Here is a 25,536-nt window from a genome sequence, read left to right on the forward strand (position 1 = left end):
TTCTGAATCTCAAATATAGCATAGAAAGTATTTTGTGTGTGTGTGTGTGTGTGTGTGTGTGTGTGTGTGTGTGTACAGGTACACGTGAATGGAGTGTATACATATGTGTGAGTCAGACATCAGTTTCAGGTGTCATTCTTCAGCATAGCTGCCTGTGTTTTGCTTTGTGAGACAGGGTCTCTCGCTGGGACCTGGTGCTCACTGATTATTAGATTGATTGTCAGGCCCTTAAGCTCCAGGGATCCTTCTATGTCAGCCTCCCCAGTCCTGGGAAGGCATATTTAGATGATTGCTTAGGTGAAGAGATTTTTTTTTTTTTTGGTCAGTGGTCAGAGCAATGCAATTTCTATTAGAATATCAAAGGAAGCCTTCTCCAGACAAAGGCACAAGTAATAAATTGTCAGAGAGACTAAAGGGGTCTGCCAACGTGGGAAAGGTTCCAGGCTGAACTTACTATTACCACTCTATGACAATGTGGAAACCATGGCAGCAAGCTCATCATGATGCCAAAGAGAAGACAGATGCAGTACAAGGCTCTGTTGATACCATTCCATTTGGTATCCCATAAGATTTGGTTACTCAGCTTTGTCTGCTTACAGAGAAAAGTACTAACTACAACTTGCCAGATACAGTTTCAACACAGTAATTTGTAAATATTTTAAGACAAAGATATTTGAATGGCATTATTATTTGGACATTGAAATACATAGAACAGTACTATTTGTTTCATAGATCTGATGTCAAAAACTGAATGGCTTAACCCCACTAAAATGATATTCTCTCACAATTCTATAAAAGATCTTAAATCACTGTAATTGACAGGATCAAGGTCCCTCTGGAGATTCTGGGGAGAATCTTTCCTTACTTTCTCAAATGCTGCTGGATCTTGCCATTTCTTCACTTATGGCTTCAAATCTACAATCTCTACTTCTGTATATGGCCATTTCTATATTTCTGTTTCTCTCTCTCTCTCTCTCTCTCTCTCTCTCTCTCTCTCTCTCTCTCATACACATCATTAGAGTTAGTGTTCAGTCAGTTAACAACTAATGAGTTCACACCATGATTCTTAACACATATTTTCTTTTTTGTTGTTGTTGATAGGGATAGAGCCTATCACCTTATATACATTAGGCAAGTGCTCCACTACTAGCCTGTTGCTACACCTTAAGCCAGTGGTTCTCAACCCATGGGTCATAACCCCTTTGGAGGTCACATATCAGATATCCAGCATACCAGATATTTATATTATGATTTATGATTTGTAACAGTAACAAAATACAGTTATAAAATAGTGATAAGAGTAATTTTATGGTTAAGGGTACCCATGACATGAGGAACTATATTAAGTGGTTGCAACATTACGGAGGCAGAGAACCACTGCCTTAAGCTCTCTAAGTTACATCTTTAAAGATCTTAGTCTTATTCACAGCTATTGAATTTAGGGGCTTAGATATAGCTTACTGTTGGAAGTAATCAATATTCAACCACAGATACCAAAATCAAATAAATCATTGTAAAACATATCTTATATGTCATACTGTAGTTAAAATCTTTTTAAAAGCCATTTTGAATTATTGTATGTGCATGGTTGTTTTATTCTGTATGTGTGTGTATGTATATATGTATGTATGTATACAATACGCATGTCTATGGATGACACTGAGCTACCATATTAATGCTGAAATAGAACCTAGGTCCTCTGTCAGAACATATAGTGCTCTTGTTAGCTGAACCATATCCAGTGCCTAAAGAGACAACTTTAATCTTATCTGGATCTCCAAAAGTATTGAGGAAGCTCTGTTATATATAAACTCTAGTTATCCAGCTGAACAGCAACCTATAAATTAAAATTATATTTCTATTAGTAGATTCATTTTCATATCTCAAAGTAATTGACCCATTAACAGTCTAGTTCCTAGGGAAAGACATCAAATGCTACTGTACTGTGTTCTCCTAAGACAGGTAGGGCTATGGGGTCATATAAATCAATTGACATGACGGAGACATGAAATGCTAACATTTTTTTCTAGTGTTCCTCTGTATCAGTAGAGGAAAGAAAAAGAAGAGAAAGACCCAGATGAGGAGCGAATGAGGGCCTTCTAAGCCACCCGGAGAAATCTGGGCAGCCACCCAGTACTCACAGCATTCCAAGCCAAGGTGCCAAACAGATGACTTTGAGGGCATCTGCCACTGAAGTTATTGGGTAGTGAAACAACTAAGAGCCTCCAAATTTGTTGCTGTACAGTCTATTGCTGTGTTGTGTATACAATTTAAAGCAGAATTTGACAGTGTCTTTAGGGAGTGTGGTGACAAGTTTCCAGCTTGACAGGCCAGAACGTGATATCTTACAGAGAAGAAGGTGATATTACTGCCATGTGGTTAGAAGCAATCGAGTACATTAGGTGACTCAGATCACCTGGGAATGCAGTGAGTTGGCTCCTAAGAAGCTGCACATACACATTGTGTAAACTGCAAGTTAAGAAGCCCCCACCCTCAAAAACACCCATTGGTTTAGAATCCATTTACTCAGGAGATAGGGAGACAATCAGATTCTCTCTCTACCCGCTACTCCCTCAACCTCATACATGCATTTCCATCTAAGATGCAAGGAATTCATAGAAACACTAGTGAAGCTCATGGAAGTAACAGTGGTGTCTTTGAAGAGTTTAATGTTTAAGGCCCTCAAGACAATGGATACACCCTACCTTAGGATTCACCAGGGGGAGCACCAAGGTCAGAGGTGTGGCAGGCAGGGAGGGGCATGTAAGCAAGAGTGTTTCATGTTTCTCAAGGAAAGAAACAAGCAAAGCAGAGTGGGCAGACTGTGGACACTGGTACACAAATACTGTCCTTAATTGTCTGGTTCCTGGTCATGGAGTACTATGTGCAGGTGACTTATGACCTGGTGCATAGAGCTCATTAAAATAGTTGTTTGGTGTGTGGTGTCTGGGTTGGGTGGATCTTGTTTGAAAAATACACCCTGAGGAGGAAGAGGGCTGTTAATGTATAATGGGAACCACAAAAGAGGCAGGGAAAAGATAGGACATCTTAGGTGTGTAAACTTTTACTTGTGTCATGTCATGCAGATATGTCCAAACTAAGGATAATGAAGCTGCAGAGTAAACACCTACACATGCCCCCCCCCCCACACACACCACTATAAGAACAAGAAAATGTCATTCATCAGCATAAGAAGCCAGGAAAAATAACCAGCCATTTTGGAGCATTAATTATTATCCTAGGTCACAGAGATTGATGTGCTGAGTTTCAAACAGCTTTGCTTGTTTGGACACAATCTGAAGTATGGAGACAACCTCTAGCCTTAACATCCTCTCCTTTCTTTTCTCCTCTTTCTTTCCCTTCTTTTTATCTTTCCAGGATGTGTGATTGATTTCTTTGTTAGTCTCTCTCTCTCTCTCTCTCTCTCTCTCTCTCTCTCTCTCTCTCTCTCTCTCTCCATACATGTGCGCATGTGCACACACGTGTGCATGTGGGTACATAAAAAGGCCAAGAGGAGGGCATCTGATGCTTTGGAGCTGGAGTTTCAGGTGCTTGAGAGCCAACTGACATGGGTAGTGGGAACCAGAACCCAGTCCTATAAAATACAGCATATGCTCGCAACTGCTGAGCCATCTCTCTTGTATTGCCGATCTCTTTTAAAGTTAGAAAGATAGCTAGTTAGCCCTTGAATTAAATTGCTGGCTCCTATTCTTACTAAAAAAAAAATCTTCATGGTCTGAAGGACTGAGTTCATCTGTCTGGAGATCAGCTGAGACATGGCCTCTGTTATGATTCTGGATTTCTGTATCCAGCACATTTGAGAACATAGTGGAGGCTCACTCTACTCTGACCAAGTTCAAGGGGGCTAGATGACAAACAAAATTCTCTAAAGACTGTTGACTCATCCATGACTTTAATGGCTCTAGTCCCTGATGTTTTTAATGGTGCTAGTGTTTGACTGCTACATTTAATCAGAAGCAGACATGAAGCTCTCTTGTGGCTGTTCTCCATCCTTCCTCCCACATTCCTATTTATCAACTTTCCTAATTCTCCTGCTATTTCTTTGTCCTACAGACATGTCTGTATGACATCAGACCTTATTTTGACCTCTCATATTTTATAGCCTATATATGCCCTACTTCTTTTCCATCTTCCGTCAGAATTGACATGGTGCAGACCCTGTTGCCACCCAGGAGCAGGACAGTAGACAAATGATGTGAGAGGGCTGATAGTCTTCAAGTTTCTGTGCTTTGTCACGTGTCTGCCACCCTGTTTCATTTGGCCCTAAGCACTATTCTTGTTTTTATTCCTAGGAATCCAAACTTGTATTCTTAAATTTATTCAGTCCTTCGTTAACACAATTCATCAGGTTTTCTACTCATCACTGGGCATACATGCTTAAGCATTATACTGTTCTCAAGAATTCTGACTGGGAACAAATAACTGAGTAATGAGGGTGCTAACACATACTGACATGAGACATGGACAAGTGTGTATTTATTCCAGGTGTGACACCAGTGGCAGGCCAAAGGAACACTTCCACCAGCACCCATATTGGTCAAACACTAGTTTTGGAGGGGTTACTTCTGAAGCACTGGTGAAGGTTTTTTTTTATAGGAACATGGATGACTCAAATGCAGCAGCATAGCCAAAATATCTACCCCAGGCTGAATGATAGCTCACAGAAGCTGTATCCCTGAAGCCAGCTGCAAGACATGCAGAAAGCTCAGATACTCAGAGTCTCTTCTCTTATTCTATTGTTATTTTTATGTATATTTTTGGGGATGGCCCTTATGAACCTTGTAAGTTTCAGGGACTTCCTGGGCGTATAGACTTATAAGATTTCTTTGTTTCTTTCTTTCCTCCTTTCTTTTCTTTTCTTTCTTCCTTTCTTTATTTCTTCCTTTCTTTCTTTGTCCTGTGAGACTCCAGGAGGAAATGATGCTATTCAATAGAAATCCCTACACAGTACATCATAATATGTTTCATCTTATAGAAAGGGTTTAGCTATAGAAGTGTTGAAACACAGAGCAGAAAGGTGTAAACTTGACCTTAGAGTACAGGACTCTTCAATCAAAATAAGGTACTGTCTCTATCTGCAGGATGTTAGGGCATTTATGACACTAAGAAGGGGCAATAATACTTTTTGTAAGTCAAGAGTTTGATCAGTCTTCCAGAGTTACTGAGTATGGGTGTGGCCAGAAGCTGTGACCTAGAGGTCACTGCAGAAGAGTGTAGTTAGGTAACTAAGACCCTTCCATATCATTATCCTGGGCATCTGTTCAAGTGTGTCCTGTAGACAAGCTCTAAGCATCTGTTGGAGCCAACAAATGGTTGAACCAAGAAGATCAAAGAACAGATTGGGGAGAATTATATGAAACCCAGGCTTTATGGCTGTGCAGGAGTTGGAGTGAGTACAGAGTATAGGGATGTGGCAGTTAACCAGAATAAACATGAAAATCATATAAATAAACAAGGTATTGGCAAGCTGTATGTGTTCATGCATTTGCCAGAAGTGGTGAAGGTCCTTGGCATAAGTATTCTCACCTAGTGTTCCAATGAGAAAGATTTTGTGCTAGTTAAGAGAATATAAACTATGCAAACATGCCCCAGCAACAATGGTCCTGCAGTCTGGTAAGATATTAGTTCCAATGGGTACATGAATTTATAAGGTCAATAAGTTAGGCAGCATTGAAAGAGACATACAAGTACTATAGAGCATATCCTAAGGCATGAAAGAACTAGGATCTAATGTCATATGAACTGAGAGTCAGAGGAGACCTAATATGCGATGGCCAAGTCCTAGGGTGTTCACACATAACTCTAGTAAAAGTCAATGGCCACATAAAGTAAGAATTAGCTAGTGCTAGTTTTGTGAAGGGCTGACCCCTGTTCTGGCCTCGCTTACTTAAAACATGGTAGGGGAACCTGCATATCATGATAGCAAGGATAGGAACCAGATGAGACCAGACAAGAGCACATGTCCTCTTTTCCACATAGTTCCTCCTATAATCAGGAAACTCGGCCTTTGCTGTTCTTGGTCCATAGATGTCTGCAGAGGAACAGGTGAAACAACACTGCAACATACCACCTCACCTTTTCATTCACTTATCAGCCCAGAATAAGAGAATAGAATGTTAAAGGTCATGTGAATGACCTACCAAAGACAATAATATCCTTGAAGAAACCTGACTCTCTCTCACTTTACAAGACATCAAAATGTCAATAGCACCTTAATTAGACTTTAGACTAGAAAGTTGAATGTCTTGATCTGATACAGACAACCACTGTTCCTGTGAGTTCATGAGTACAGGGTCCTATCATGTCTAGAAGACACTGTTTTTGCTCAGGTCTTCACCAACCTCTGGCCCTGACAGTTTTTCTGCTCCCTTTTTCTGAAGTGGTCCTCCAGCCTTTCAGGGAAGACAGGTGTTATAAATGTCCCAGTTGTAGCTGAATACTCCACTGACGCCACACTTAGACCAGTTATGAGTTTCCATGTTAACCAATATCCACTGCATAAGAAACTTCTCTGATGAGGTCAGAGAGCTGTGTTGACAAGTAGATAGGAAATTAGAGGCCATTTTGATACTCTTTCTTTATTCCCTGTGATTCAGAAGATGGGTATCTCTGTGCTTTTGTTTCCTCCCTATAGTACTCAGAGACGAGCACAAACCAAAACTAAAATATGTAAAGTGAAGATGTCACAGTCCAATGATTTGGCCTTTACAACTGACATTAATTACCAGTAAGAAACAGACCAAGTATAGGCTCCACTGAAGTTAGAACAACCAGCTACTATAAGTTATTCACACCAGAGTTCTCTTTCCAATAAAATGAAAGCCTGTACTAAATTAAGATAGAAATAAAAATAGGGAAACGAATGGTTTCTATATTACAACTTGGCAGTAGAATATGTTTTATTTTTCTACTATTTTGCAAATCAATAGTGTAAAAGCACTAAAATATGGCCTATTATCCACAAACAACCCAGTGTGTAATAAAAGCTGTAAGTTAGCACCACATTGAAAAAAAAAAACAATAAATTTGTACCAAATTTAAACAGTTTCTGTCTCACCTCCCTTTTCTTCCTCCTCTTTCTTTTTCCCTCTAAACCCACCAGAGCCACCAGAAAATATATCTGGGAAGCATAGCTCCAAATTTTCATTCTTTGATCTGGAAACTATCAAATTAAAATAAACTTATTTTCATTTTGAGATTTCATTAATAATATAATGTTAACATACAGGTAATTGAAATTATAGCTTGTTTCCAAATGAGGTCTGAGAAATACTATTTTAAAGGGTAATAAGTTATATCACTTAAATATATCAGACTTCTTTTTTATATGATCTGATTTTTAAGTTCAACTCATTTAAGACTTTGGCTTGATCCTATCTCAACTTGAATGGGAAAAGTCAGAATGAAACTTGTGTACTACTTGTGTACCATAAAATAGGAAATAGAGTCGTATACTAGGAAAAGAGCTATAGGTATATAGAAAATTCCATATTGACGAAGATCCATGGCTTGCTTATTCTGGGGAGACTTCCTTGGTGTTTAATTTGAATTTTGAAAGATGAGCAGATATTTGGTACTTGTAGAGAAATTAAGATGGTCACTGTAAATTTTATTAATATTTCATCAATATAATGTCTAAGGCAGATATCATTATACAGAAAAAATATTTATTTAGCTCATTGTTTTGGTTGATGAATAGCACATGGCCTACATTAGCACAGTTCTGTTGAAGACCTCCCAGCAAATGGTAGGTGCCACTGGCAGGAGCTTGTCTTAGAGAAATGGGTCACATTTTGAGCCAGGAAACAGAGAGGAGGAAGGGTCAGCCTTCTTCATGTAACAAGAAGCCTCTCAGAACTCATAAGATCTGATGAAAACTACTAAAGAGCCACTCAGTATCTTCTGAGGATGCTCATTTAATTATCTAAGGACTACTTAATTCCCTTTAACTCTCAACTATCTTAATACTACCATTCTGTAGCTCAAAACTGAAATCATTGTGGACCTTGGCATGATGGTTGAGTCATACATGAACACTCTTTTTATAGGAAAGTTCTTCAATATGTGGAATGTGTAATAGGCTCAACAAATATATTTTGATATGAGCTATGACTGGAAATTTGGGGTTGGAGGATGAAACCAACTTCGGGCAGGTCATGTTCTTTAGTTTGTACTTACTTAAATGTAGTGATACAAATCAATGCAGACATCTTGTCTTCCTTCCCTATTATATACAAATATGCACAATATTTTATATATGCTATATATATATGTGTGTGTGTGTACATATATATGCACACATATCTATCTATCCTTTATTTTGTCTTTAAGACTAAATGAATGTGTTTAATTTTTTTGTATAGAATAGAGTTTATTGAGGACATGAGGAGGGGAGCCAGGATGGTAGTAGAGGCAGAGAGAGATAGAGATAGAGAGAGAGAGAGAGAGAGAGAGAGAGAGAGAGAGAGAGAGAGAGAGAGACAGAAGCGGAGGAGTAGAGAAGTAGAGGCAGGCCATGACCACGTGGAGAGATGGGGAAGGGAAGGGGGGGCGAGGGGACAGAGAAGCTAGAGGCAAGAGAGTAAGAGGGTAAGAGAGTAAGAGCAAGTTTAATTTTTTAAATAAGTATTTTAAGTTAGTATGCCAAACAGTGTGTTTCATAACATATTTCCATATATTATACATCATTTTCATTTTTCCCTTCTCTACTCTCCTACTTAGTACTATCTGTTTCTCTGCCTGGTTCCCTTCCTCTTCCCAAATCATTGCCCTTTCAGATTTCATGCCAAATTATTCTCTTTTCATATCATGACAGTTTCTTTTCTCTTCCTCTGTGGTGGTTTGAATAGGTTTGGCCCCCATAGACTCATGTGTTTAAATGCTTGGCCCATAGAGAGTGGCACTATTAAAGGAGGTGTAGCCTTAAGTTTGTCCCTTTGGAGGTAGGACTTTGAGGTCTTAAATGCTCACGTTATACCCAGTATGAAATGAATCCAGTCTCCTTCTGGATGCCTTTAGATCAAGATATAGAAATCTGGACTCCTCCAGAACCATGTCTGCCTGAAAGCTGCCATGTTTTCTGCCATGATGATAATGGATTGAGCCTCTGAAACTGTAAGCCAGGTCCAACTAAATGTTAGGCTTAATCAGTGTTGCCCTGTTCATGGTGTCTTTGCAAAGCAACAGAAATCCTACTAACAGAAGTTGGTACCAGGGACTGGGCATTGCTGTGATAGGTCTGGCCAATCTTTTGTTTGGAGGAATGTAGACTTTGGAACTTTGGATCAAGAAAGCCTGGAATGCATTAAATGAAGTTTAATGGGTCATTTTAGTAGAAGCATGGAAGACAGTGGAGCATGGGGGTGATTTGAACTGTATGGGCTGGGCTTAAGAAGTTTCTGAGGAGAAGAATTTTAATATGTTGTCTAGAGATAATTCTCGTGATATTTTGGTTAAGAATGTGGTTGTTTTTTGCCCTTGCCCAAAAAGTCTACCTGAGGCTAACGTGAAGAGATTTACATTAAATACGTTGACAAAAGAAATCTCAAAACAGAATAGTATAGAGTCTAGCCTGTGGTTTACTTTTATGAAGAACATTTTGATCAAATAAAGCAAGCTGAGAAAGAACAAATACAATATGTATGGTTCAAGGAAGTGAAAAGGAGCTAAGTGCTGTGTTCAAGGAAATAAACAGGTTAAATATGTTAAATAGAGTTAAGGGAGTAGTAACCTAGGAGCAAGCTCCCACCTAGCAAAGCTTCTATCTTGTGAAAAGGATGTTGGAAAAGGAACATTGCCACCTATTTTACATTTACTTTACATTTTTTGATTGTACAATGAATAGTTAATGATATTAGGTATTATTATGACTTGGTTATGTTTTCATTTGGACATAAGGAGATATGGTTGTATGTCAAGTTGACAAGGGGTGGATTGTGATGGCCATTCTTAGTTGCCACTCTGACTATATCTAAAATGAACTGCAATCCAAAAATGAAGGGCACTCCTGTGATCTGGATACTTGCTGAGGAAAGATGCTAACAGTGAGTAGATGCAACCCAAGAGAAAGACTTGTGTTGTAGTCGATAAAGATGAAAGGAGTTGGAAATCTGAAGAGCGCTTTTATATCAGATATGGAGCTGCAGAGTTTGAAGTTTACCCAGCTGGTTTTTGTTCTTGTTTTGGTCCAATATTTCCTTACTCTGCTCCTTTCCCTAGGCTTTGGAAAACAATTTGGTAATGTAAATCCTGTGCCATAAGTGAGAAGCATATGATCTACTTTTTGATTTGGATTTTATAGGGAATTATAAAGAAATTACATGAATCTCAGAAGACACCTTGAACTTTGGACATTTAAACATTACTGAGACTGTGATAGACTAAGGGGACTTTTGAAGTTGGACTAAATGCATTTTGCATTATGTTATGGCTACAAGCCTATGAAGGCCATGGAGTGGAATGTGGTAGTTTGAATAGGTTTGGCCCCAAGACTCATGTGTTGGAATTTTTGGCCCATAGAGTGTTGCACTATTAGGAGGTACCATCTTATTAGAGGAGGTGTGGCCTTGTTAGAGGACATTTGTCACTGTGGAGGTGAGGCTTTGAGGTCTTAAATTCTCAGGCTACACCCAATGTACAACAAATGCAGTCTCCTCCTGGTTGCCTTTGGATCAAGATGTAGAATTCCTAGCTTCTCCAGAACCATGTCTATCTGCAAGTTGCCATGCTTTCTGCCATGATGATAATGGACTAAACCTCTGAAACTATAAGCCAGTCTCAATGAAACATTACCCTTATAAGAGTTGCCTTATTTATGGTGTCTTTTCACAGTAATAGAAATCCTAACTAAGACACCCTCTCTTAAAGTCTCTTCCTCTCCTCCAAGATCCTCTTTCTAGTTTCATAACCTGCACATACACACACACACACACACACACACACACACACACACACACACTCACCAGAGACATACATATATAATTTTAAGTCTGTCTGATTTTATTCAATACTTCTATGCAATATCCCTCAAAATGTCTTGATTTTATATGTGTTTATAGCTCCATAAAATTCACTTGAGTCTGTGTACCATATGGGCTTTATACTGATAGGCATTTAGGCTAGCTTCATTCACCTGAAATTGTGAATAGTACATCTGTAAGCATGGATGTGCAGCTCTCTCTGGTAGCATTTAAATTCCTTCAAGTCTATCCCCATGCATCCTATACTGGGTCATATGATTCTATTTCTTTGAGAGACTTTCATACTAATTTTTCATAATTGGTGCACAAGTCTATATTTACACCAAAAGTAAATAAAGTAAATAAGTAATAAAGGTCCTTCTTTCTCTACATCTTTATCAGAATGTATTTTCTCATTGTTGTTTGTTTTACTTTTTCAGGGTTTTGCACATGTATATATTGTTTGTTGAACATATTCGTCACTGTTTTCTTTAATTGATAATAGGCTTAAAGGTAGCATTTTAAATCAGGCTAAACTTGTCCATGTAAAAGAATTTTCTGGTATTGAGCAACTTTTTATACAGGCCTCGAAAAAATTTCCAAACAAAGAAGAAAACAAAACAAACCCCTAAATGTCTCTATTCTCTTCAATAATAAAAACAATCCACATAGCAACAAGGCCAGAGGCTGTTTGGTTCCAACAGTTTCCTTCATTTAAAATTTTCAAACTGGGAAAGTAAATGAAAATGGTAACAAAAAGCACACACCACACCAGTTGGAAGTTATTCTTGTTCTTTTTATCTAGAATGTTCTCAGGGAGAGGCTGCTTCCTCTGCCCCTGGCCTTCACCAGATGGAGCAAGCATGGTTTGGGGGGACCTAATAAGTTGGTCACAAAGGGAGGAATGCCTGTAGCTGCATTGAGGAGTCTAGGGCAGTATTTCTCCAGGATCCAGCCCCTGGGCGAGAAAGTTGGCTCACTGAAAACAACACTAGATTGCAAGATGCTGTGAAAATATTCTAAGTGATCTGAAGGTTAGGAAAATAAGTTATATAGGGATTAAGAAATAACTCTAAGAAACAATGGGGTGGAATTATTTTCCTTAAGATTTTTGAAGCTATTAGAGGCCTGTCTTCCTTAAAGCTATTCTTAGCAGATACATACTTCTTGACTTCATAACAGTGCTTGTTAACTCAGCACCCTTCTGATATTTTCAGTGAGATGGTCTTCTTTGCTGTCCCAAGAGTCTTGTTGATTCATTAGCACAGTGGCATATGAAAGTTTAGGATTTATAGCTCCATGGCAGGATGTTGTCTACCATTGGAAAAGTCTTTCTTCTATCCCTAGTACGCCAATAATCAGTAAACCATGAATCTCACTGTCATGGTTGGTTGGATGTTTCCTCTCTCTGAAATCATGCCTCTGTTAATAGATAAAACACAGGAAAAAAGGTTGAGTTTCCCTTTTCTTCTTGGATGCTAGACCATCTCTAGTCATGTAGTGGCCATCTTCAACTTCAGTTTTGCTATAAAACTTCCTCACTCCCTTCTCCATTAGCATGTCCATAATTAGCCATTATCCACTAAACAAATTTTCTTAACTCCTGAATTAGGAGTTTATTTTGTCATGATTTAATTTAAATGCTTTATTTATTCGTGTATTGTATGTCTTTTTGTGGATAAAGGTGTAGTCGTGCTGTGGCATATGTGTGAAGGTCAAAGGACAGCCTTTGGCAGATGGTTCTTGCCTTCTACCTTGTTTTGAGGCAGGGTCTCTTATTTAAGTCACTTGCTAGTCCATGAGCCTATCAGAAAATCTCCTGTATACATCTTCCATCTTACTGTAGAAGTGCTGGAATTGGGGATATTTGGTGCTACAGCCAGCTTTTGACCTGGTCTTTAGGGATCTGAACTCAAGTGGTGAAGTTTTCTCAACAAGCACTTTTACCCACTGAGCCATCTCCCCAGCTCCTGTTTTGTTTTTATTTTAGTTTAAGTCTGGTTGTCTTTCAGCATCTATGGGGCATCTGTTCTAGGATTCCCTTGGTCATAGCAAAGTCCACAGATTCTGAAGGGGCTGCTGTTCACAGTGTATTCCAAAGTGCTGTGGTGTTTTTGACGGTCCTCTAGTATCCTTTAAATTATCTCAAGCTTACTTGTAATACCCAATAAAATTTAAATGCTATGTAAATTCTGGTGTTTAGGGAATAATGACAATAAACTCAATATGTGTTCACTGCAGAGGCAGTTATGCAGGGTCTGACTACACTACCCAAATTAGACTCCAGGAAAACAGTGCTCATGTAAGAATTAGAGAGACTGAGAGGGGGCTATGAGAGGAAAGAAAGTAGAATTCTGTATTTTCTCATCTTGCTTTTAGTTCACATTGTACTTTTGCAATGCTTTTGATTTTTTTTTTTTTTTTGCAGACATTTTTTTATCCTGGGTTGATTAAATCCATAGTTGCAGAAGTCTTGGATATAAAGCAGATTTCAAAGGCTTCCTGTGTGCAAGTTGCTAGAATGTCAGGACAGTAAAGATTGTGCCCATTTAAAATCTCTTTATTATGAGCCAAGCTACCTCTAGATATGTACAGTTGTAATTTCTGGAAAATATAAATGTGCCACAGTATGCTAAGTATTTGTGGCTAACACAAGAGATCAGTATTTATGCTCCTGAGTACATGTAAGATTCATTTTGAACAGAGTGGTCATATATTGCAGATAAAAGTACAGAATATATAATAAACTTTATTTCTAGGTAAATAATTTTAGTATACATAGGAATCATATTTATGATTTTGGACATAATATATACTGCATGGAATAAGTTATCATCCCATGCAATTTTTAAGGTATCAATAGACCCACAATACTTATTATTTATCAGAAATTCATATTTAGCTAAAGATTCTACATTTTATAAAGCAATCCAAACTTTTAATTAATGTGGAATAGTATCAACACTGAGATACTTGCCAAAGACTAGACTTTCCTCTTTTTAAAACGTGGGGGATTTGGAGGGTTATGTCTGTATCTGTGTGTACATATCTCTCTCTGTCTCCTCTCTTTCTCTTTCCCACCTTGTCTTTCTGTCTGTCTCTATCCTTCTGTGTGTGTGTGTGTGTGTGTGTGTGTGTGTGTGTGTGTATTCACATGTGTTTGTGCACACACTTGTGCATGCTCATGTTTGCCTAAGCAGACACATATGAAAGCTAGAGGGTGACATTTTCCTCAATCATTCCTGTACCTTATTGTTTGAGGCAGAGTCTCTCACTGAACTAGTAGCTCACTGTTTGCAGGGAATCTGCCTGTCTCTGCCAATAGGGTTGAGGTTACAGGCACTTGCTGTACTCCCAGCTTTTGTGTGTATGCTACGGATCCAAACCTAGGGCCCTTTATGAGCAGCAAGCACTTTACATCCTGGGCCATCTCCCCACCCCTTAGTGGTATCTATCCATTATTTATCCTACCCACCACATCTCGTGCTTATCTCAAGTAATGCTTGGCTCCACTGGTATTCCCTGAGTTATTGTTTTAAAATTAATTAGCTAGTTGGAGGAGGGCAACAAGGCCCTGCTATGTAGGCCAGGCTGGCCTTAAACTCAGAATCATGTGCCCCAACTGACCTCCCAGTGCTGAGATTATAGGCAAGAGTCATCCTGCCTGGGTCAGTATTTCATTGCTGATTAAATCTAAATTTCCCATACTGTGATCATATTAACAATAGCTACAAACAACTTTCTAATGTTTGACATTTTTTTAACTTCTGGAAGTTGCCAGAAAACTGTCAGTGTTACTCTGGTTGTTCACAACCTCCTACAAGTGTTAGCATCACTTCGAATAAAACAAAAAACAAAATTTAACTCTTACCATACATAGTAATTCACACCTGTAATTTTAGTGTATGCAAAGCTTAGTCAGGAGGATGGTCATGAGACTTAGGCCATTCTGGGCTATCTAGTAAGTTCTAAACTAGTTCTATCTAAGTTCCAAACCCTGGGCGATAATCCCCACATGATTTGGACAAATCTGTTTATAAATCTTTCCTAAAAGCAAATAATCCCTATATTTTAACTTTATACTTAAATCAGTAACTGCTCCACAACAGAGGCTTATTTATTTGGCTTTCTTGGCTCAGAGCAGCCTACAATTTCTCTCAGCAGAGGACCTGCCTGCCAGCAGTTTCTTTGTTCACAGTTCCCTCACTGGAATCACATGACTCCTAACAGCGCCAATCACTCACTCACTTTCTTTGAAAAAAAAATACAACTTTTACTCTCAGGTGAATAGACTTACATTTCTAGTGAATTTGTGTCTGAAGTTGGTGCACCACTTTGCTGAAATAATTATTTTAAAAAACGGCCACTGGTCAAGCCAACTATCTAACCTGCAGCAGCTCTGCCTAGCTCAGCCGCCATGTTCTGTGGCCAGAGGCAGCTAGAAATGGCCAACCAGAAACACCAGCCCTGCCACCCACAAGACGCCAGCGTGGGAGATGGCTCTGTCAATCTTTCATGCTGTCTCCGAAAGGCTGGGCATTGCCCAGACCATCCCACCATGCACAATGGCAGGTAGAAAAATGAGACTTTAATGCTTAAATATTAATCAAAGGCTTTATATGTTTGGTAATGATCAATAACAATGTGCCTATACAAAGAGAGTTGTTTCCCAATTAGCTAACCTAAATAAAAGTTGGTACCTGCGACTGCTCTCCATACCTGCGTGGCTCTCCATCACTCCTACATCTCTGCTCTCCCTAGCTCTTCCTCTTCCTTTTTCTCTTCCTCTCCCTACTCCTCCCACCTTAGCTTCTCCTACACTTGACTGCAGAATCTGACTAAAAAACAAACTATACTAAAACAAAACAAAAAAACAAAGCAACAAGTAAAACTGGTTTTGTTTTATTTTGCTTTTTAATTCCTGCTACTCAGGACACAGATGGACATTGCTTGCAACTGCATCAGGATCTCTCAGACCAGATCTTAAGGGTGTTAAGTACATCAGGCAAGATTCCATTATAGCAGCTATCAGGAGAGCCCTAAGCCAGGGTGACAGGCTAGAACCTTGGTTGAGGTACAGTGATGTCACTCCCAGGGCTTGAGCTACAGTGTTCTTCCTCTGTGCCCTGCCACGGGCATCTGTTACTATCCAGTGTATTAACAGTGTTTGGATCTGGGTAAAGCTGACATGCAGGTGTGCTGGCTTCTCAGCTCACACAGAATGCTCCTTCTTTTTTGTTTTGTTCTGCCAGAGTACTGGCCTCCTTGTTAATCATGTTTGAGGTCATTCATCAGTGCATGATAAGCTATGGGTTAGGGAAAGGACATCATTCAGTGAAATAAAGGTATCTGTGATGAAGTATGGCAGGACCGTACCATTTCCTGGGACTGTTTCCCAGGGAAGAAGAGTTGAAAGATTGATCTAGGATCATCTGGTGCCACTATGTAACAGAGAGCTATTGTTATTGTTTGGGTATGAAATGTCCCCCAAATGGTACAGCTTATAGAGTTGAACACTTGAGCCCTGGCTACTGACACAGTTTTGGGAGGCTATGGATCATTGGACATGTGGGACCTAATTGGAGAGAATAGGTTGCTCCAGGGTTGACCCTGCTTCCTGATCTATTGAGATCCAAGCAACCAGCCTCACACCCCTGCTACCACAGCTGAATGCTCTTCTTGCTGCCACACCCTTTCCAAGAAGAATGTGACCATCAAACTGGGTCACAAAACATCTTTCCTCCTCTAATTTGCTTAATGTTAGATGTTTGATTACAGCAACGAGTAAAGGGCTAGCTTGGAAGATTTTTAGAGTTGGGGGAACAGTTCCACAGGCTTTCTTCCAGCTGCTTTCTTCCACAGGATCACTTCCAGTGATCCTGAAGTTACAGGACAACCTCTTTACATTTAAGTTTTCATCAGGTACAGAGTGGAAAAGCCTTGCATAATTTTGACACAGACTCGTGAAGTCAAGTGTGTAATCACAATATGTATGACTTCATGTTTTCATGGGACAGGGTGACTCACACACTTTGTTCTGTTGAATTAGAGGAGTTTTAACTGACGGCTTAGTGAAAAGGAAATAATTCATTTTGCAGATAGAACATTACGTTTCACATGTTTTAACTCAGGCGTTTACAAATTCAAATTCTCCTATATTTCCTCTTCTTCCCCCTTTTGCATTTTAATTATTATGGAACCTTCAAGAGAGTTCAGTCATTAAGCAATAATCAGATGCTGATTACTCAAAACTCTAACAAGTGTTTGCTCTTTAAAAACCCTAGTCACAGATTATAAATGCTGCAAGTTTATCAAAGCAAATGGTATATACTTTTCCTCTGTTTTGATCCAGATCTTTAACAACTTCTACATGCTATTATTTCTTTCTTTTCTTTTCCTTTCCCTCCTTCTTCTCAATATTATTATTACTATTTTTCTAACCTGCTGGTTTCAATTGGCCCTAGGAATACGTTTTGTGTGACGTGCCTCACAGAAAGAAGAATCATCCCCAATCTGAAACTAGAATAATATTATCTTCCAGCTAACAAAGCAAAGAAGACAGTGGATCAAATCATTTTGTAAATAATCTAAAGCCCAAACTATGTGATCTCCCATTATTTTTAGAACTTGAGGGGAAAAGAATCTCTTTTACAGGAAAATTGATCCAAATAAATCTGAAGTCATTCACTGGGGAGCTGGTTTGTTTGACCACCATTTTGGAGACCAGCATTGCTTTATCAGGGAAGAAAATAAAGTTCACAAAGGTGGTAGCCTTTCAAAGGAGGAACTAAAACTCCAGTCACCAGTATGTCATATGTGTCACATCTGCCAGTTGGTGTTCCCTGAAAGGTGCATGACTGCTGTTAGGTGTTGCAGAAGTAGCTTGACCTTGCTAGGTTAACAAGTTCATGAGGTTCATGAATTTATCCTTGCATTTTACCAAAGCCTTAAGCTCAGTTCATCTTTTTTATAGCTGTGTGAATGCCAAGAGTATGGGCTCTAAAAATACAAGTACAATGGAATTATTTGAACTGAAAGACAGAGTTATTATTTATTTAACTCATCTATTTACTTTGGTTTGCTGGCACAGGAACTTACACTGTAGTCTAGAGTATCTTGAAACTAGGTGTAGCCCAGGTTTGTCCTAAATTCTTGGCCAATCTCCCATCTCAGCTTTCCAAGTGGTGTGAGCCAACATGAATTAATTAATATTTTAGCCAGGCTGAAAGAACATAAGGCTGAACATTCATCAATCTTTATGTAACTTTTTGAAATATTTTTTGTTGATAAGTTTAGGCATTGAGCTATATATTCATAAAGACACACCTTTATATATACAGTTTTATATTGAAGTTTGTTATTGGCAGGCAAGGAGAGCTCTTCCTTGCACTTCTGAATTAAAATGACCTCATTTTCTTGAACCAATGCTATCCATATCAGAACATTCACTTATGAGCTGAATTAAGCAACTCCCTGATGTGGCTTGAACCTACAAGCCCTCACTGTCCACTCAGTTTTGCATCTGCTTCACTTGGATGTGGAGCAAAAGTGTAGGGGGTATAAAATAAGAGTCAGGTATATAAACAGTGTCACAGGAAGGATGGGGAGATCTCATCTTCAAATAAGTTATTGACATTTTGAGAGTGGATAGGGCAAAGTTTTCCTTAGGGATGGTATGCTCATTTGTCAGGCAGCTTGAATATTCCTGTCACTCCATTCTGTCCCTACATTTCTCTTCTGCTCCTGGTACCTCACTTCATTCTGCTTTGCCATGTACTTAGTCACTGTATGTCTGAGTGTCCCCATTCTGAATAAGTGTCTTTCTAGGATCACATTTCTCATTCCCTGTGACATCTGTAGCTTGGGTCAGGATCTCCTTCCCTGTCAGTCAAAGATATGATATGCTATGGTTAGGGTTTCTGCTTGTAGTTTGACTCTTCAAGAATCAATTCATTGGTGAGCCTAAGTTTCCAGGTTCCAATGCCAAGATGATCTTCCTTGCTTATCAGTAGGTAGCAGATCTAGTTTCTTATACACATAAGATTAAAATGTGGAGTTATGTGATGGGTTTCCCTTTGCTGCCAAGCAAACTACAGCATACTAAATTCTTCTCATGCGTAACACTTACCCTATGACTTTCTCTTCCTCCTTTCTTTACTGCCTTCAAAAGCACTCCTTATATCAGGTGTTATCCAGGTCATCCATGATAACCTATTCAACTGACTAATAACCTAGATAATACCCAAAGAGTTGATTTTGCCATCTAAGAAAGCCCTGAGCAAAAGACGAGTATAGACACAGATGTAGCTGGTCATTCTCAGGGAGAGAGCTGAGTATGCATTGGTTTGGCTTATGCCTTATGGGTTAACCATCCTTGGATGCTCCTCAGTTCCTCTCTCCAATGCATTTGCTAAATATCATCTGTTTTGAAGCACCAGGATGTTTCTGATGGGGGCAACCAAGAATTCTCTTTGTAGGGTTCTCTATAGTCACTTTGGATAATGAGGAAAGCATCCCAAGTTCTATTACTATGTGTCTCCTCTGGTCTGGTAGGTGTAATCTGGTACTCACCTTCATATCCACCGATGGGCAGCACTGAGCATAGTCTACCAGTGGCACTTCAGAAATGCTTACATGACTACACACAAATCCATCCATACAGAGCATCATCTATTTGAAGTTTTAGAGTTAGTATTTATAGTCACTATTTCCTACCAGCTGCCTCCACATTCCCCTAAATGTTGAAACACATCATCCAACTGTCCTAGCTATCTATGAGCAATCATAATCACAAAACCTTGCTTCCCTTCAGAGAAAGCTTGACAGAACATTTGCCTAAATTTTTTCTACCATAATCATAGGCACTAACATATGCATCTGTTTTCCCTTCCTAATAGCCACTCATATTTCCCTGATGTATATTAATGGCCTCAAATGTCTGAGCTATGATTAGAAATCCTCTGTGTATATTTAGGCCTTGTGTTGAGTCTAGGACTCTACTAGAATTTATTTTTAATCTGTTGGCTTATGAACTATTTATAAAATCTCTTAATCAGACATTTTTATTTTTCATTGACACTAGGATGAGATTCACCTAACTCAATATTTATTTCCATACTATTAGTTCTCTCCCTCCATCTCCCTCTTCCTCTCCCCATCCTCTCCTCTCCTCTCCTCTCCTCTCCTCTCCTCTCCTCTCCTCTCCTCTCCTCTCTTTGCATCTTTCTCCTACTTCCTTGTGTTCTGCACACAGGTTCTTAGATCATGGAGAGGAAATTATCTATAGTTTTAAAGAGAGGTTGACAGAAAATAACATTGATGGCAATTTGAATAATTGAGGTGATGTTGATACTAGAGAGACAGCTCAGTGGTTAAGAAAAATGGCATTGTTTCCAGAAGACCTAAGGTTTGATTTTCAGCACCCACAAAGTAGCTCACAACCATCTGTAATTTCAGTTCCTGGATTTTTGATGCTTTCTTATGGCCAATATAGGTACAAGGTACACACATGGTCCACAGATATATATGCAGGCAAAACATCCATACATTGAAAAATTAAATAAAATTGAAAACTTAGGAATAATTTTATACATGTACATAATACATTTTACCATATTTATAATCATGTTAATTAGTCTTTACTGTTTGATTTGGAACTAAATGTCATTATTTATCAATATCTTTCTATCTATTGGAAATAATTATATTAATAAGCCACCTCTTTAGTAGTTTGATTCAGGGAAACAGTTTCACAACGCTTAAGAGGTACATGTGGAAGTCTTCATTATATCAAAGACCTTTCCTTTGTTACACACATTGTTGGGTTAGTTATCATTTATAAATTCCAGTTCATTTCTATAATAGTTTTATATTTTACAATAAATTCTCAATTTAAATACATTTTTATCATATTCTTTCACTTCACTGAGCCCTCCCAGATTCTCTCCCCATCCCTACTCATCCAAATTTAAGTTTTTTTTTCTCAAATAAAAAAACCCCAAACCAATAAAACACCATTTCCAAAAAAAGAAAAAGTAAAATACCCCTAAACATCACCAAACTTGAGAAATTTGATTTTTCCTTTCCTACCTGGTATAAATGTCAGTTCAGTTGTTAACCTTTACCCTAATGACTAGATCTTATTTAGTTCATTAATGCATTAGTTCATTCATATTCTAAAATAACAAAATAAAATATAATAAGATAAAATAAATACCATCACATTTAAATTGGACAAGATAAACAAAAATGGAAAGAGCCCAAAAGAAAGTACAGAAATCAGAGATGCACTCATTCACACACTGCAGAATCCCATAAGAAACCACTAACTCAGAAGTTATAATATATATGCAGGGGGCCTTGCCTAACTTTGGGTATCCCCTGTGTATGTTGCCTCAGTCTCTGTGGGTTCATATGTATTTTGCTCCTGGTCATTTAGAGGGCGTTCATTTCATGGTGTCCTCCGTCCCCTCTGACATTTATATTCTTTGCACCTCCTATTCCAAGAGGTTCTCTGAGCTCTAGCAGAAGGATTATGATAGAGACATCTCATTTAAGGAGGAATGTGCCATGATCCCTCATTCTGTTTAATGTCTGGCCAGGGATCTGTATATTTGTGCTTGTCTGCTGTGGGAAAAAGCTTGTCTGATGATGACTGAACAAGACACTCATCTATGAGTATAACAGAGTATCATTAGGATTTTATAACAGAATATCATTTTATTGCTACAGTTTTTCTTTATTCAGACCAGTATTATTTGGTTTTATGCTAGATTCCTGGGACAACTGGTTTCTGGTTCTTGGTCTTCCAATCAGTATCAGGTATTGGGTTTGTATTGTGGAGTGGGCCTTAAGTGAAATCAGATATTGGTTGTTTATTCCTGCAAGCTTTATACACCATTGCCTTCTGAGAAGACCATCATTGTAGAATGGGTTTGTGGCTGAGCTAGTGTTTATGAGATTTTACTTTTGAGAGAGAGAGAGAGAGAGAGAGAGAGAGAGAGAGAGAGAGAGAGAGAGAATACCATTCTTGTACCAAGGACCATGCAATGTATGAGTGAAGGTTCTATGTAAGTACCAGCTCAGCATCTTCATATTTAATGAGTTTTGTAGGTATTTTCTCTAGCAGCATGGCCTTGCTGTCAGTTTGTGGATAACAACATATAGTTTTAGCATATGGTTTGCTGCGGGATTTAAGTGGAGCCCCCTTTGGACAACAACCCAACTAGATGTAACCCAATCCTGGTACTGGAAGTTTCATTTTTCAACAAGAGATAACAAGTGATAAGTTTGGTCTCTGTGTTCTCCATTATTTAGATTGCATATATATATATATGCATGTGTGTGTGTGTGTGTGTGTGTGTGTGTGTGAATTTCCTATGGTAATGGTTTCCATACTATCCCTCAAGTTCCCTTTAATTTTAGCTATCTGTCCCTGTATTCCTTCCCACAAGCCCCTGTCCTCTCTGTCTCGACACTCAGTCCTCCAATTCCAGCACTGCATCCATATCTTTCTCTTTTATTTCCCTTTCCTAATGAGATCTATATGATAGTTTTAATTGTCAACTTTACACAAATAGAATCACATGGAAAAAGAGTCTCAATGAGAGAGTATCTGGGTCAGATTGGCCTATGAGAAATGTTCTTAATTATCCTAATGGAGGTAGGGAGCCACATCCTAATTGTGAATAGCACCCTTTCATATGCTGGGCCCTGACTGAGCTAAACAGAGAGAGCCAGCTGAGCACTAGCAAGCATGCATGAACTCATTTTTTTTCTCTGTGCTTGACTATGCATGTGGCCAGCTGCTTCAAGTTACTGCCACTTTGACTTCTCTACCATGGTGGACTGTCACCTGAAATTGTGAGCTCTAATAAACCCCTTTCTTACTTCAGTAGTTTTTGTCACAGTATTTTATTGTAACAGAAATGAAACTAGGACAAAGTTTTTTCATCATTCTCTTATGAGTGTTCTATGTAGCTTTGCATTCATTTATTTGATTATGGTGAGCCAATTGCTTCTTTTAAAAAAGTGTGTGTGTGTGTGTGTGTGTCAGAGGCCAGCTTTCCAGGAGTTGTTTGTCTCTTTCAGCTATAGACTCTAGGGATAAAACTCAAATCCTGAGGTATGTCAGCAAGCACCTTTACCAGCTGAGTATTTTGCCAGCCTTACAATGGTTTCTTGAACTGCAGAACAAAGCAGAATCTTTGGACCAATTATGGAACAATTTTAGATAAAGCCACCATAACAATAGTGTCTTTGAAAACTAATCTACTACACAGGAGGAGAAAACGTAAAACTATATAATCTGCCAAGAGAGCTGGTTTTTTTTTTTTCCGTTGCAAATAGGTCATTTTAAATCAATGGTATGTTAACTATGTGTATCTAGGTGGCCACATGCTATATTGTGTTATATAAGGTAACATACTTTTAGATAATGAGTTTAGGATTTTACTTAATAACTTATGTCAAAGATGGATGAAAGCCAAGGTGTCATGTTTGTTTCTAAAGTGTCTCAATTTGTTACAGATAAAGGAGCAAAACGGAGTTCCTTTTCAGCATAAAGGTGCCATTCCACAGGGCCTTGGCAATCGTTTTCATTTTCTCTTAGCCTGGAAAGTTACTGATGAAAAACTGGGAGAGGAACCTGCTAGTCAGCTCACTCCAAATAGGGTTCCCAATCTTTTCTCTGGGAGCAGGTGACAACATTTTGAAGGCACTTCCATCAATATGTAGCAATCATGACATTTGAGGAGTGTGTGTGTGTGTGTCTGTGTGTGTGTGCGCGAACGCGCGTGCGCACATGTGTGCAGAGACATTGGCTTGAAGTTGCAGTGCTCAAAGAAGTGCAGTGCCGTGTAAGCTAGCCCTGTAATAATAGCTCCTGGGAATGCAGAGGATGGCTCGGCATTAGGCATTCTCCTCGTGTTTCACATAAATGCATCCTGTTCTCAGGAGCTGATGAGCAGTGCACTTGCCCTGGCTCATTCAAATTGAATGTTGGTAAAAGGAGAGTCCTAAGCAAACAGAACACTTTGGCATCATTGAAGGCAGGAGCAAGGTTAAGCTGTCAGCCTCATTCTCTGCAGGTTATTGAATGTTTATTTGCCGGCCTTACTGCACTCCTCAGGTATGTTGCTGAGGCACTAGTGGGGCAACCAATGACGGCCAGGTCCAGGTGTCTGTACAATTTAGCTCTAGGGCTTTGGGTCAGTGAACTTTCAGGCTTCGGATGCTGTCCAAAAATCTGCCTTGGATAATGTTTTGCTGGAAGAAAAAGCTCCTCCACGGAGGCAGTTTGCCTTGTATTTTCCTTTTGTTCCTTTTCAATGCTGCAGCTTTAACTTTGTCAGCGCAAGCAGGAGGAGAGAGAGCTAGCAGAGAGCTTTCTGCTGCCCGCTTTTTCCATTAGTTGGAACAAGAGAGTGGCGGTGGCAGCAGCCAGTGCTCACTGGCTTTCTAGTTCTGTGCTATGAGGAATAAAGACACTGTAGGGCAATGAACCTGAACTTAGCCCATTCATCCATACTGCATTGAGGGATTGCATGGAGTGGAGTCAAATGCCACTGGGAGCACGCATCATCTTGCATTCCTGCTGGATATATCAGGAAGGATCTGTAACAGTCTCCAGTGAGTGAAAGGTAAGACATGAATGTATGCTGTCTATGGGAACATGCATACCAAAGGGAGATTCCATAGGAGAGGAGAGAGTTATCTCTCAACTTAGAGAATGATATGTTGTTTAGATTTTCTTAGCCAGTGCATTGGTAAGAGAGAGGAGGAGGTTTTGCCTTACCCCTCACTTTCAGTGTAGTGTATAAGTTACTTCTCTATAGGGTGATATTTTCTCAGTCTAAGTATCCAGAAGTTTCATGTACTTGTCTGCCTGTAGTGGGTGTGCTCTCAGTGGGACTCATGGTGAAACTTTAGATTACATGAATGAGTAAATCCCCTCTTTGTCACTGTGTGGTTTTCAAGGTGAAATCTCACTGTATGAATTCAATCAGTGGCTTGAAATAGAATTTCTGTTTATTTGTTTTTCCAAAATCTAGTAATCTATGGTTTTCAAGGGCACAAGACTATGGGAAATGCTGCATTTGTCTTAGATCTTTCATAAAGATAGATACTTACCATGATCCCCTGTGCAAGGACCTGGAGGAGACAGGGAAGTTCTAAGTTAAACCATGTATCCTCCATAGTGAAAAATAGGACCATCTCTTGTAAATCATTTTATAGGTGCTGAGTTTAAATTAATAATCAGATGTAGGCTGTGTCTTTTGGTGAAGTGTACGCCATACAAGACATTAATGGATTTTTGTGACTGTAAACTTAACTAGTTTCTAGTAAATCTCTTGCCCAGTTCTCTGAGCTCTTTTACAAGCTGCATTAAAAATAAAAAGATATATTTTTAATTAAACCATCTATTGGATTTGCCCTCAGGGAGCTGTAACGCAGTGGACAATAGGAGTCTTGTTTTAATAAAGCATTCATATAAGTTGAGGTTTAAAAGGTAGTCTGCTATTTTTTTCAGGATATTTCATTGTATCACTTTATACAA

The 25,536-nt window shown here is 39.0% G+C and overlaps 1 protein-coding gene across 6 annotated transcripts in view; it reads left to right on the top strand.

The window, feature by feature from the left end:
- The window catches only part of Frmpd4 (FERM and PDZ domain containing 4), a 617,514-nt gene that overhangs the window by 236,721 nt on the left and 355,257 nt on the right, over window positions 1-25,536 (top strand). Inside the window, exon 1 of one of the 6 annotated variants that reach the window (XM_034485556.2) lies at window positions 23,878-24,619. The exons of the other annotated variants lie outside the window; for them this stretch is intronic. The gene's annotated coding sequence lies outside the window, so the exon portion shown is untranslated. Of the gene's footprint in view, window positions 1-23,877; window positions 24,620-25,536 lie in introns of those variants that run through there. 6 annotated transcript variants of the gene reach the window in all.

This window comes from Arvicanthis niloticus, chromosome X, assembly GCF_011762505.2.
Source record: "Arvicanthis niloticus isolate mArvNil1 chromosome X, mArvNil1.pat.X, whole genome shotgun sequence".
NCBI lineage: Eukaryota > Metazoa > Chordata > Mammalia > Rodentia > Muridae > Arvicanthis > Arvicanthis niloticus.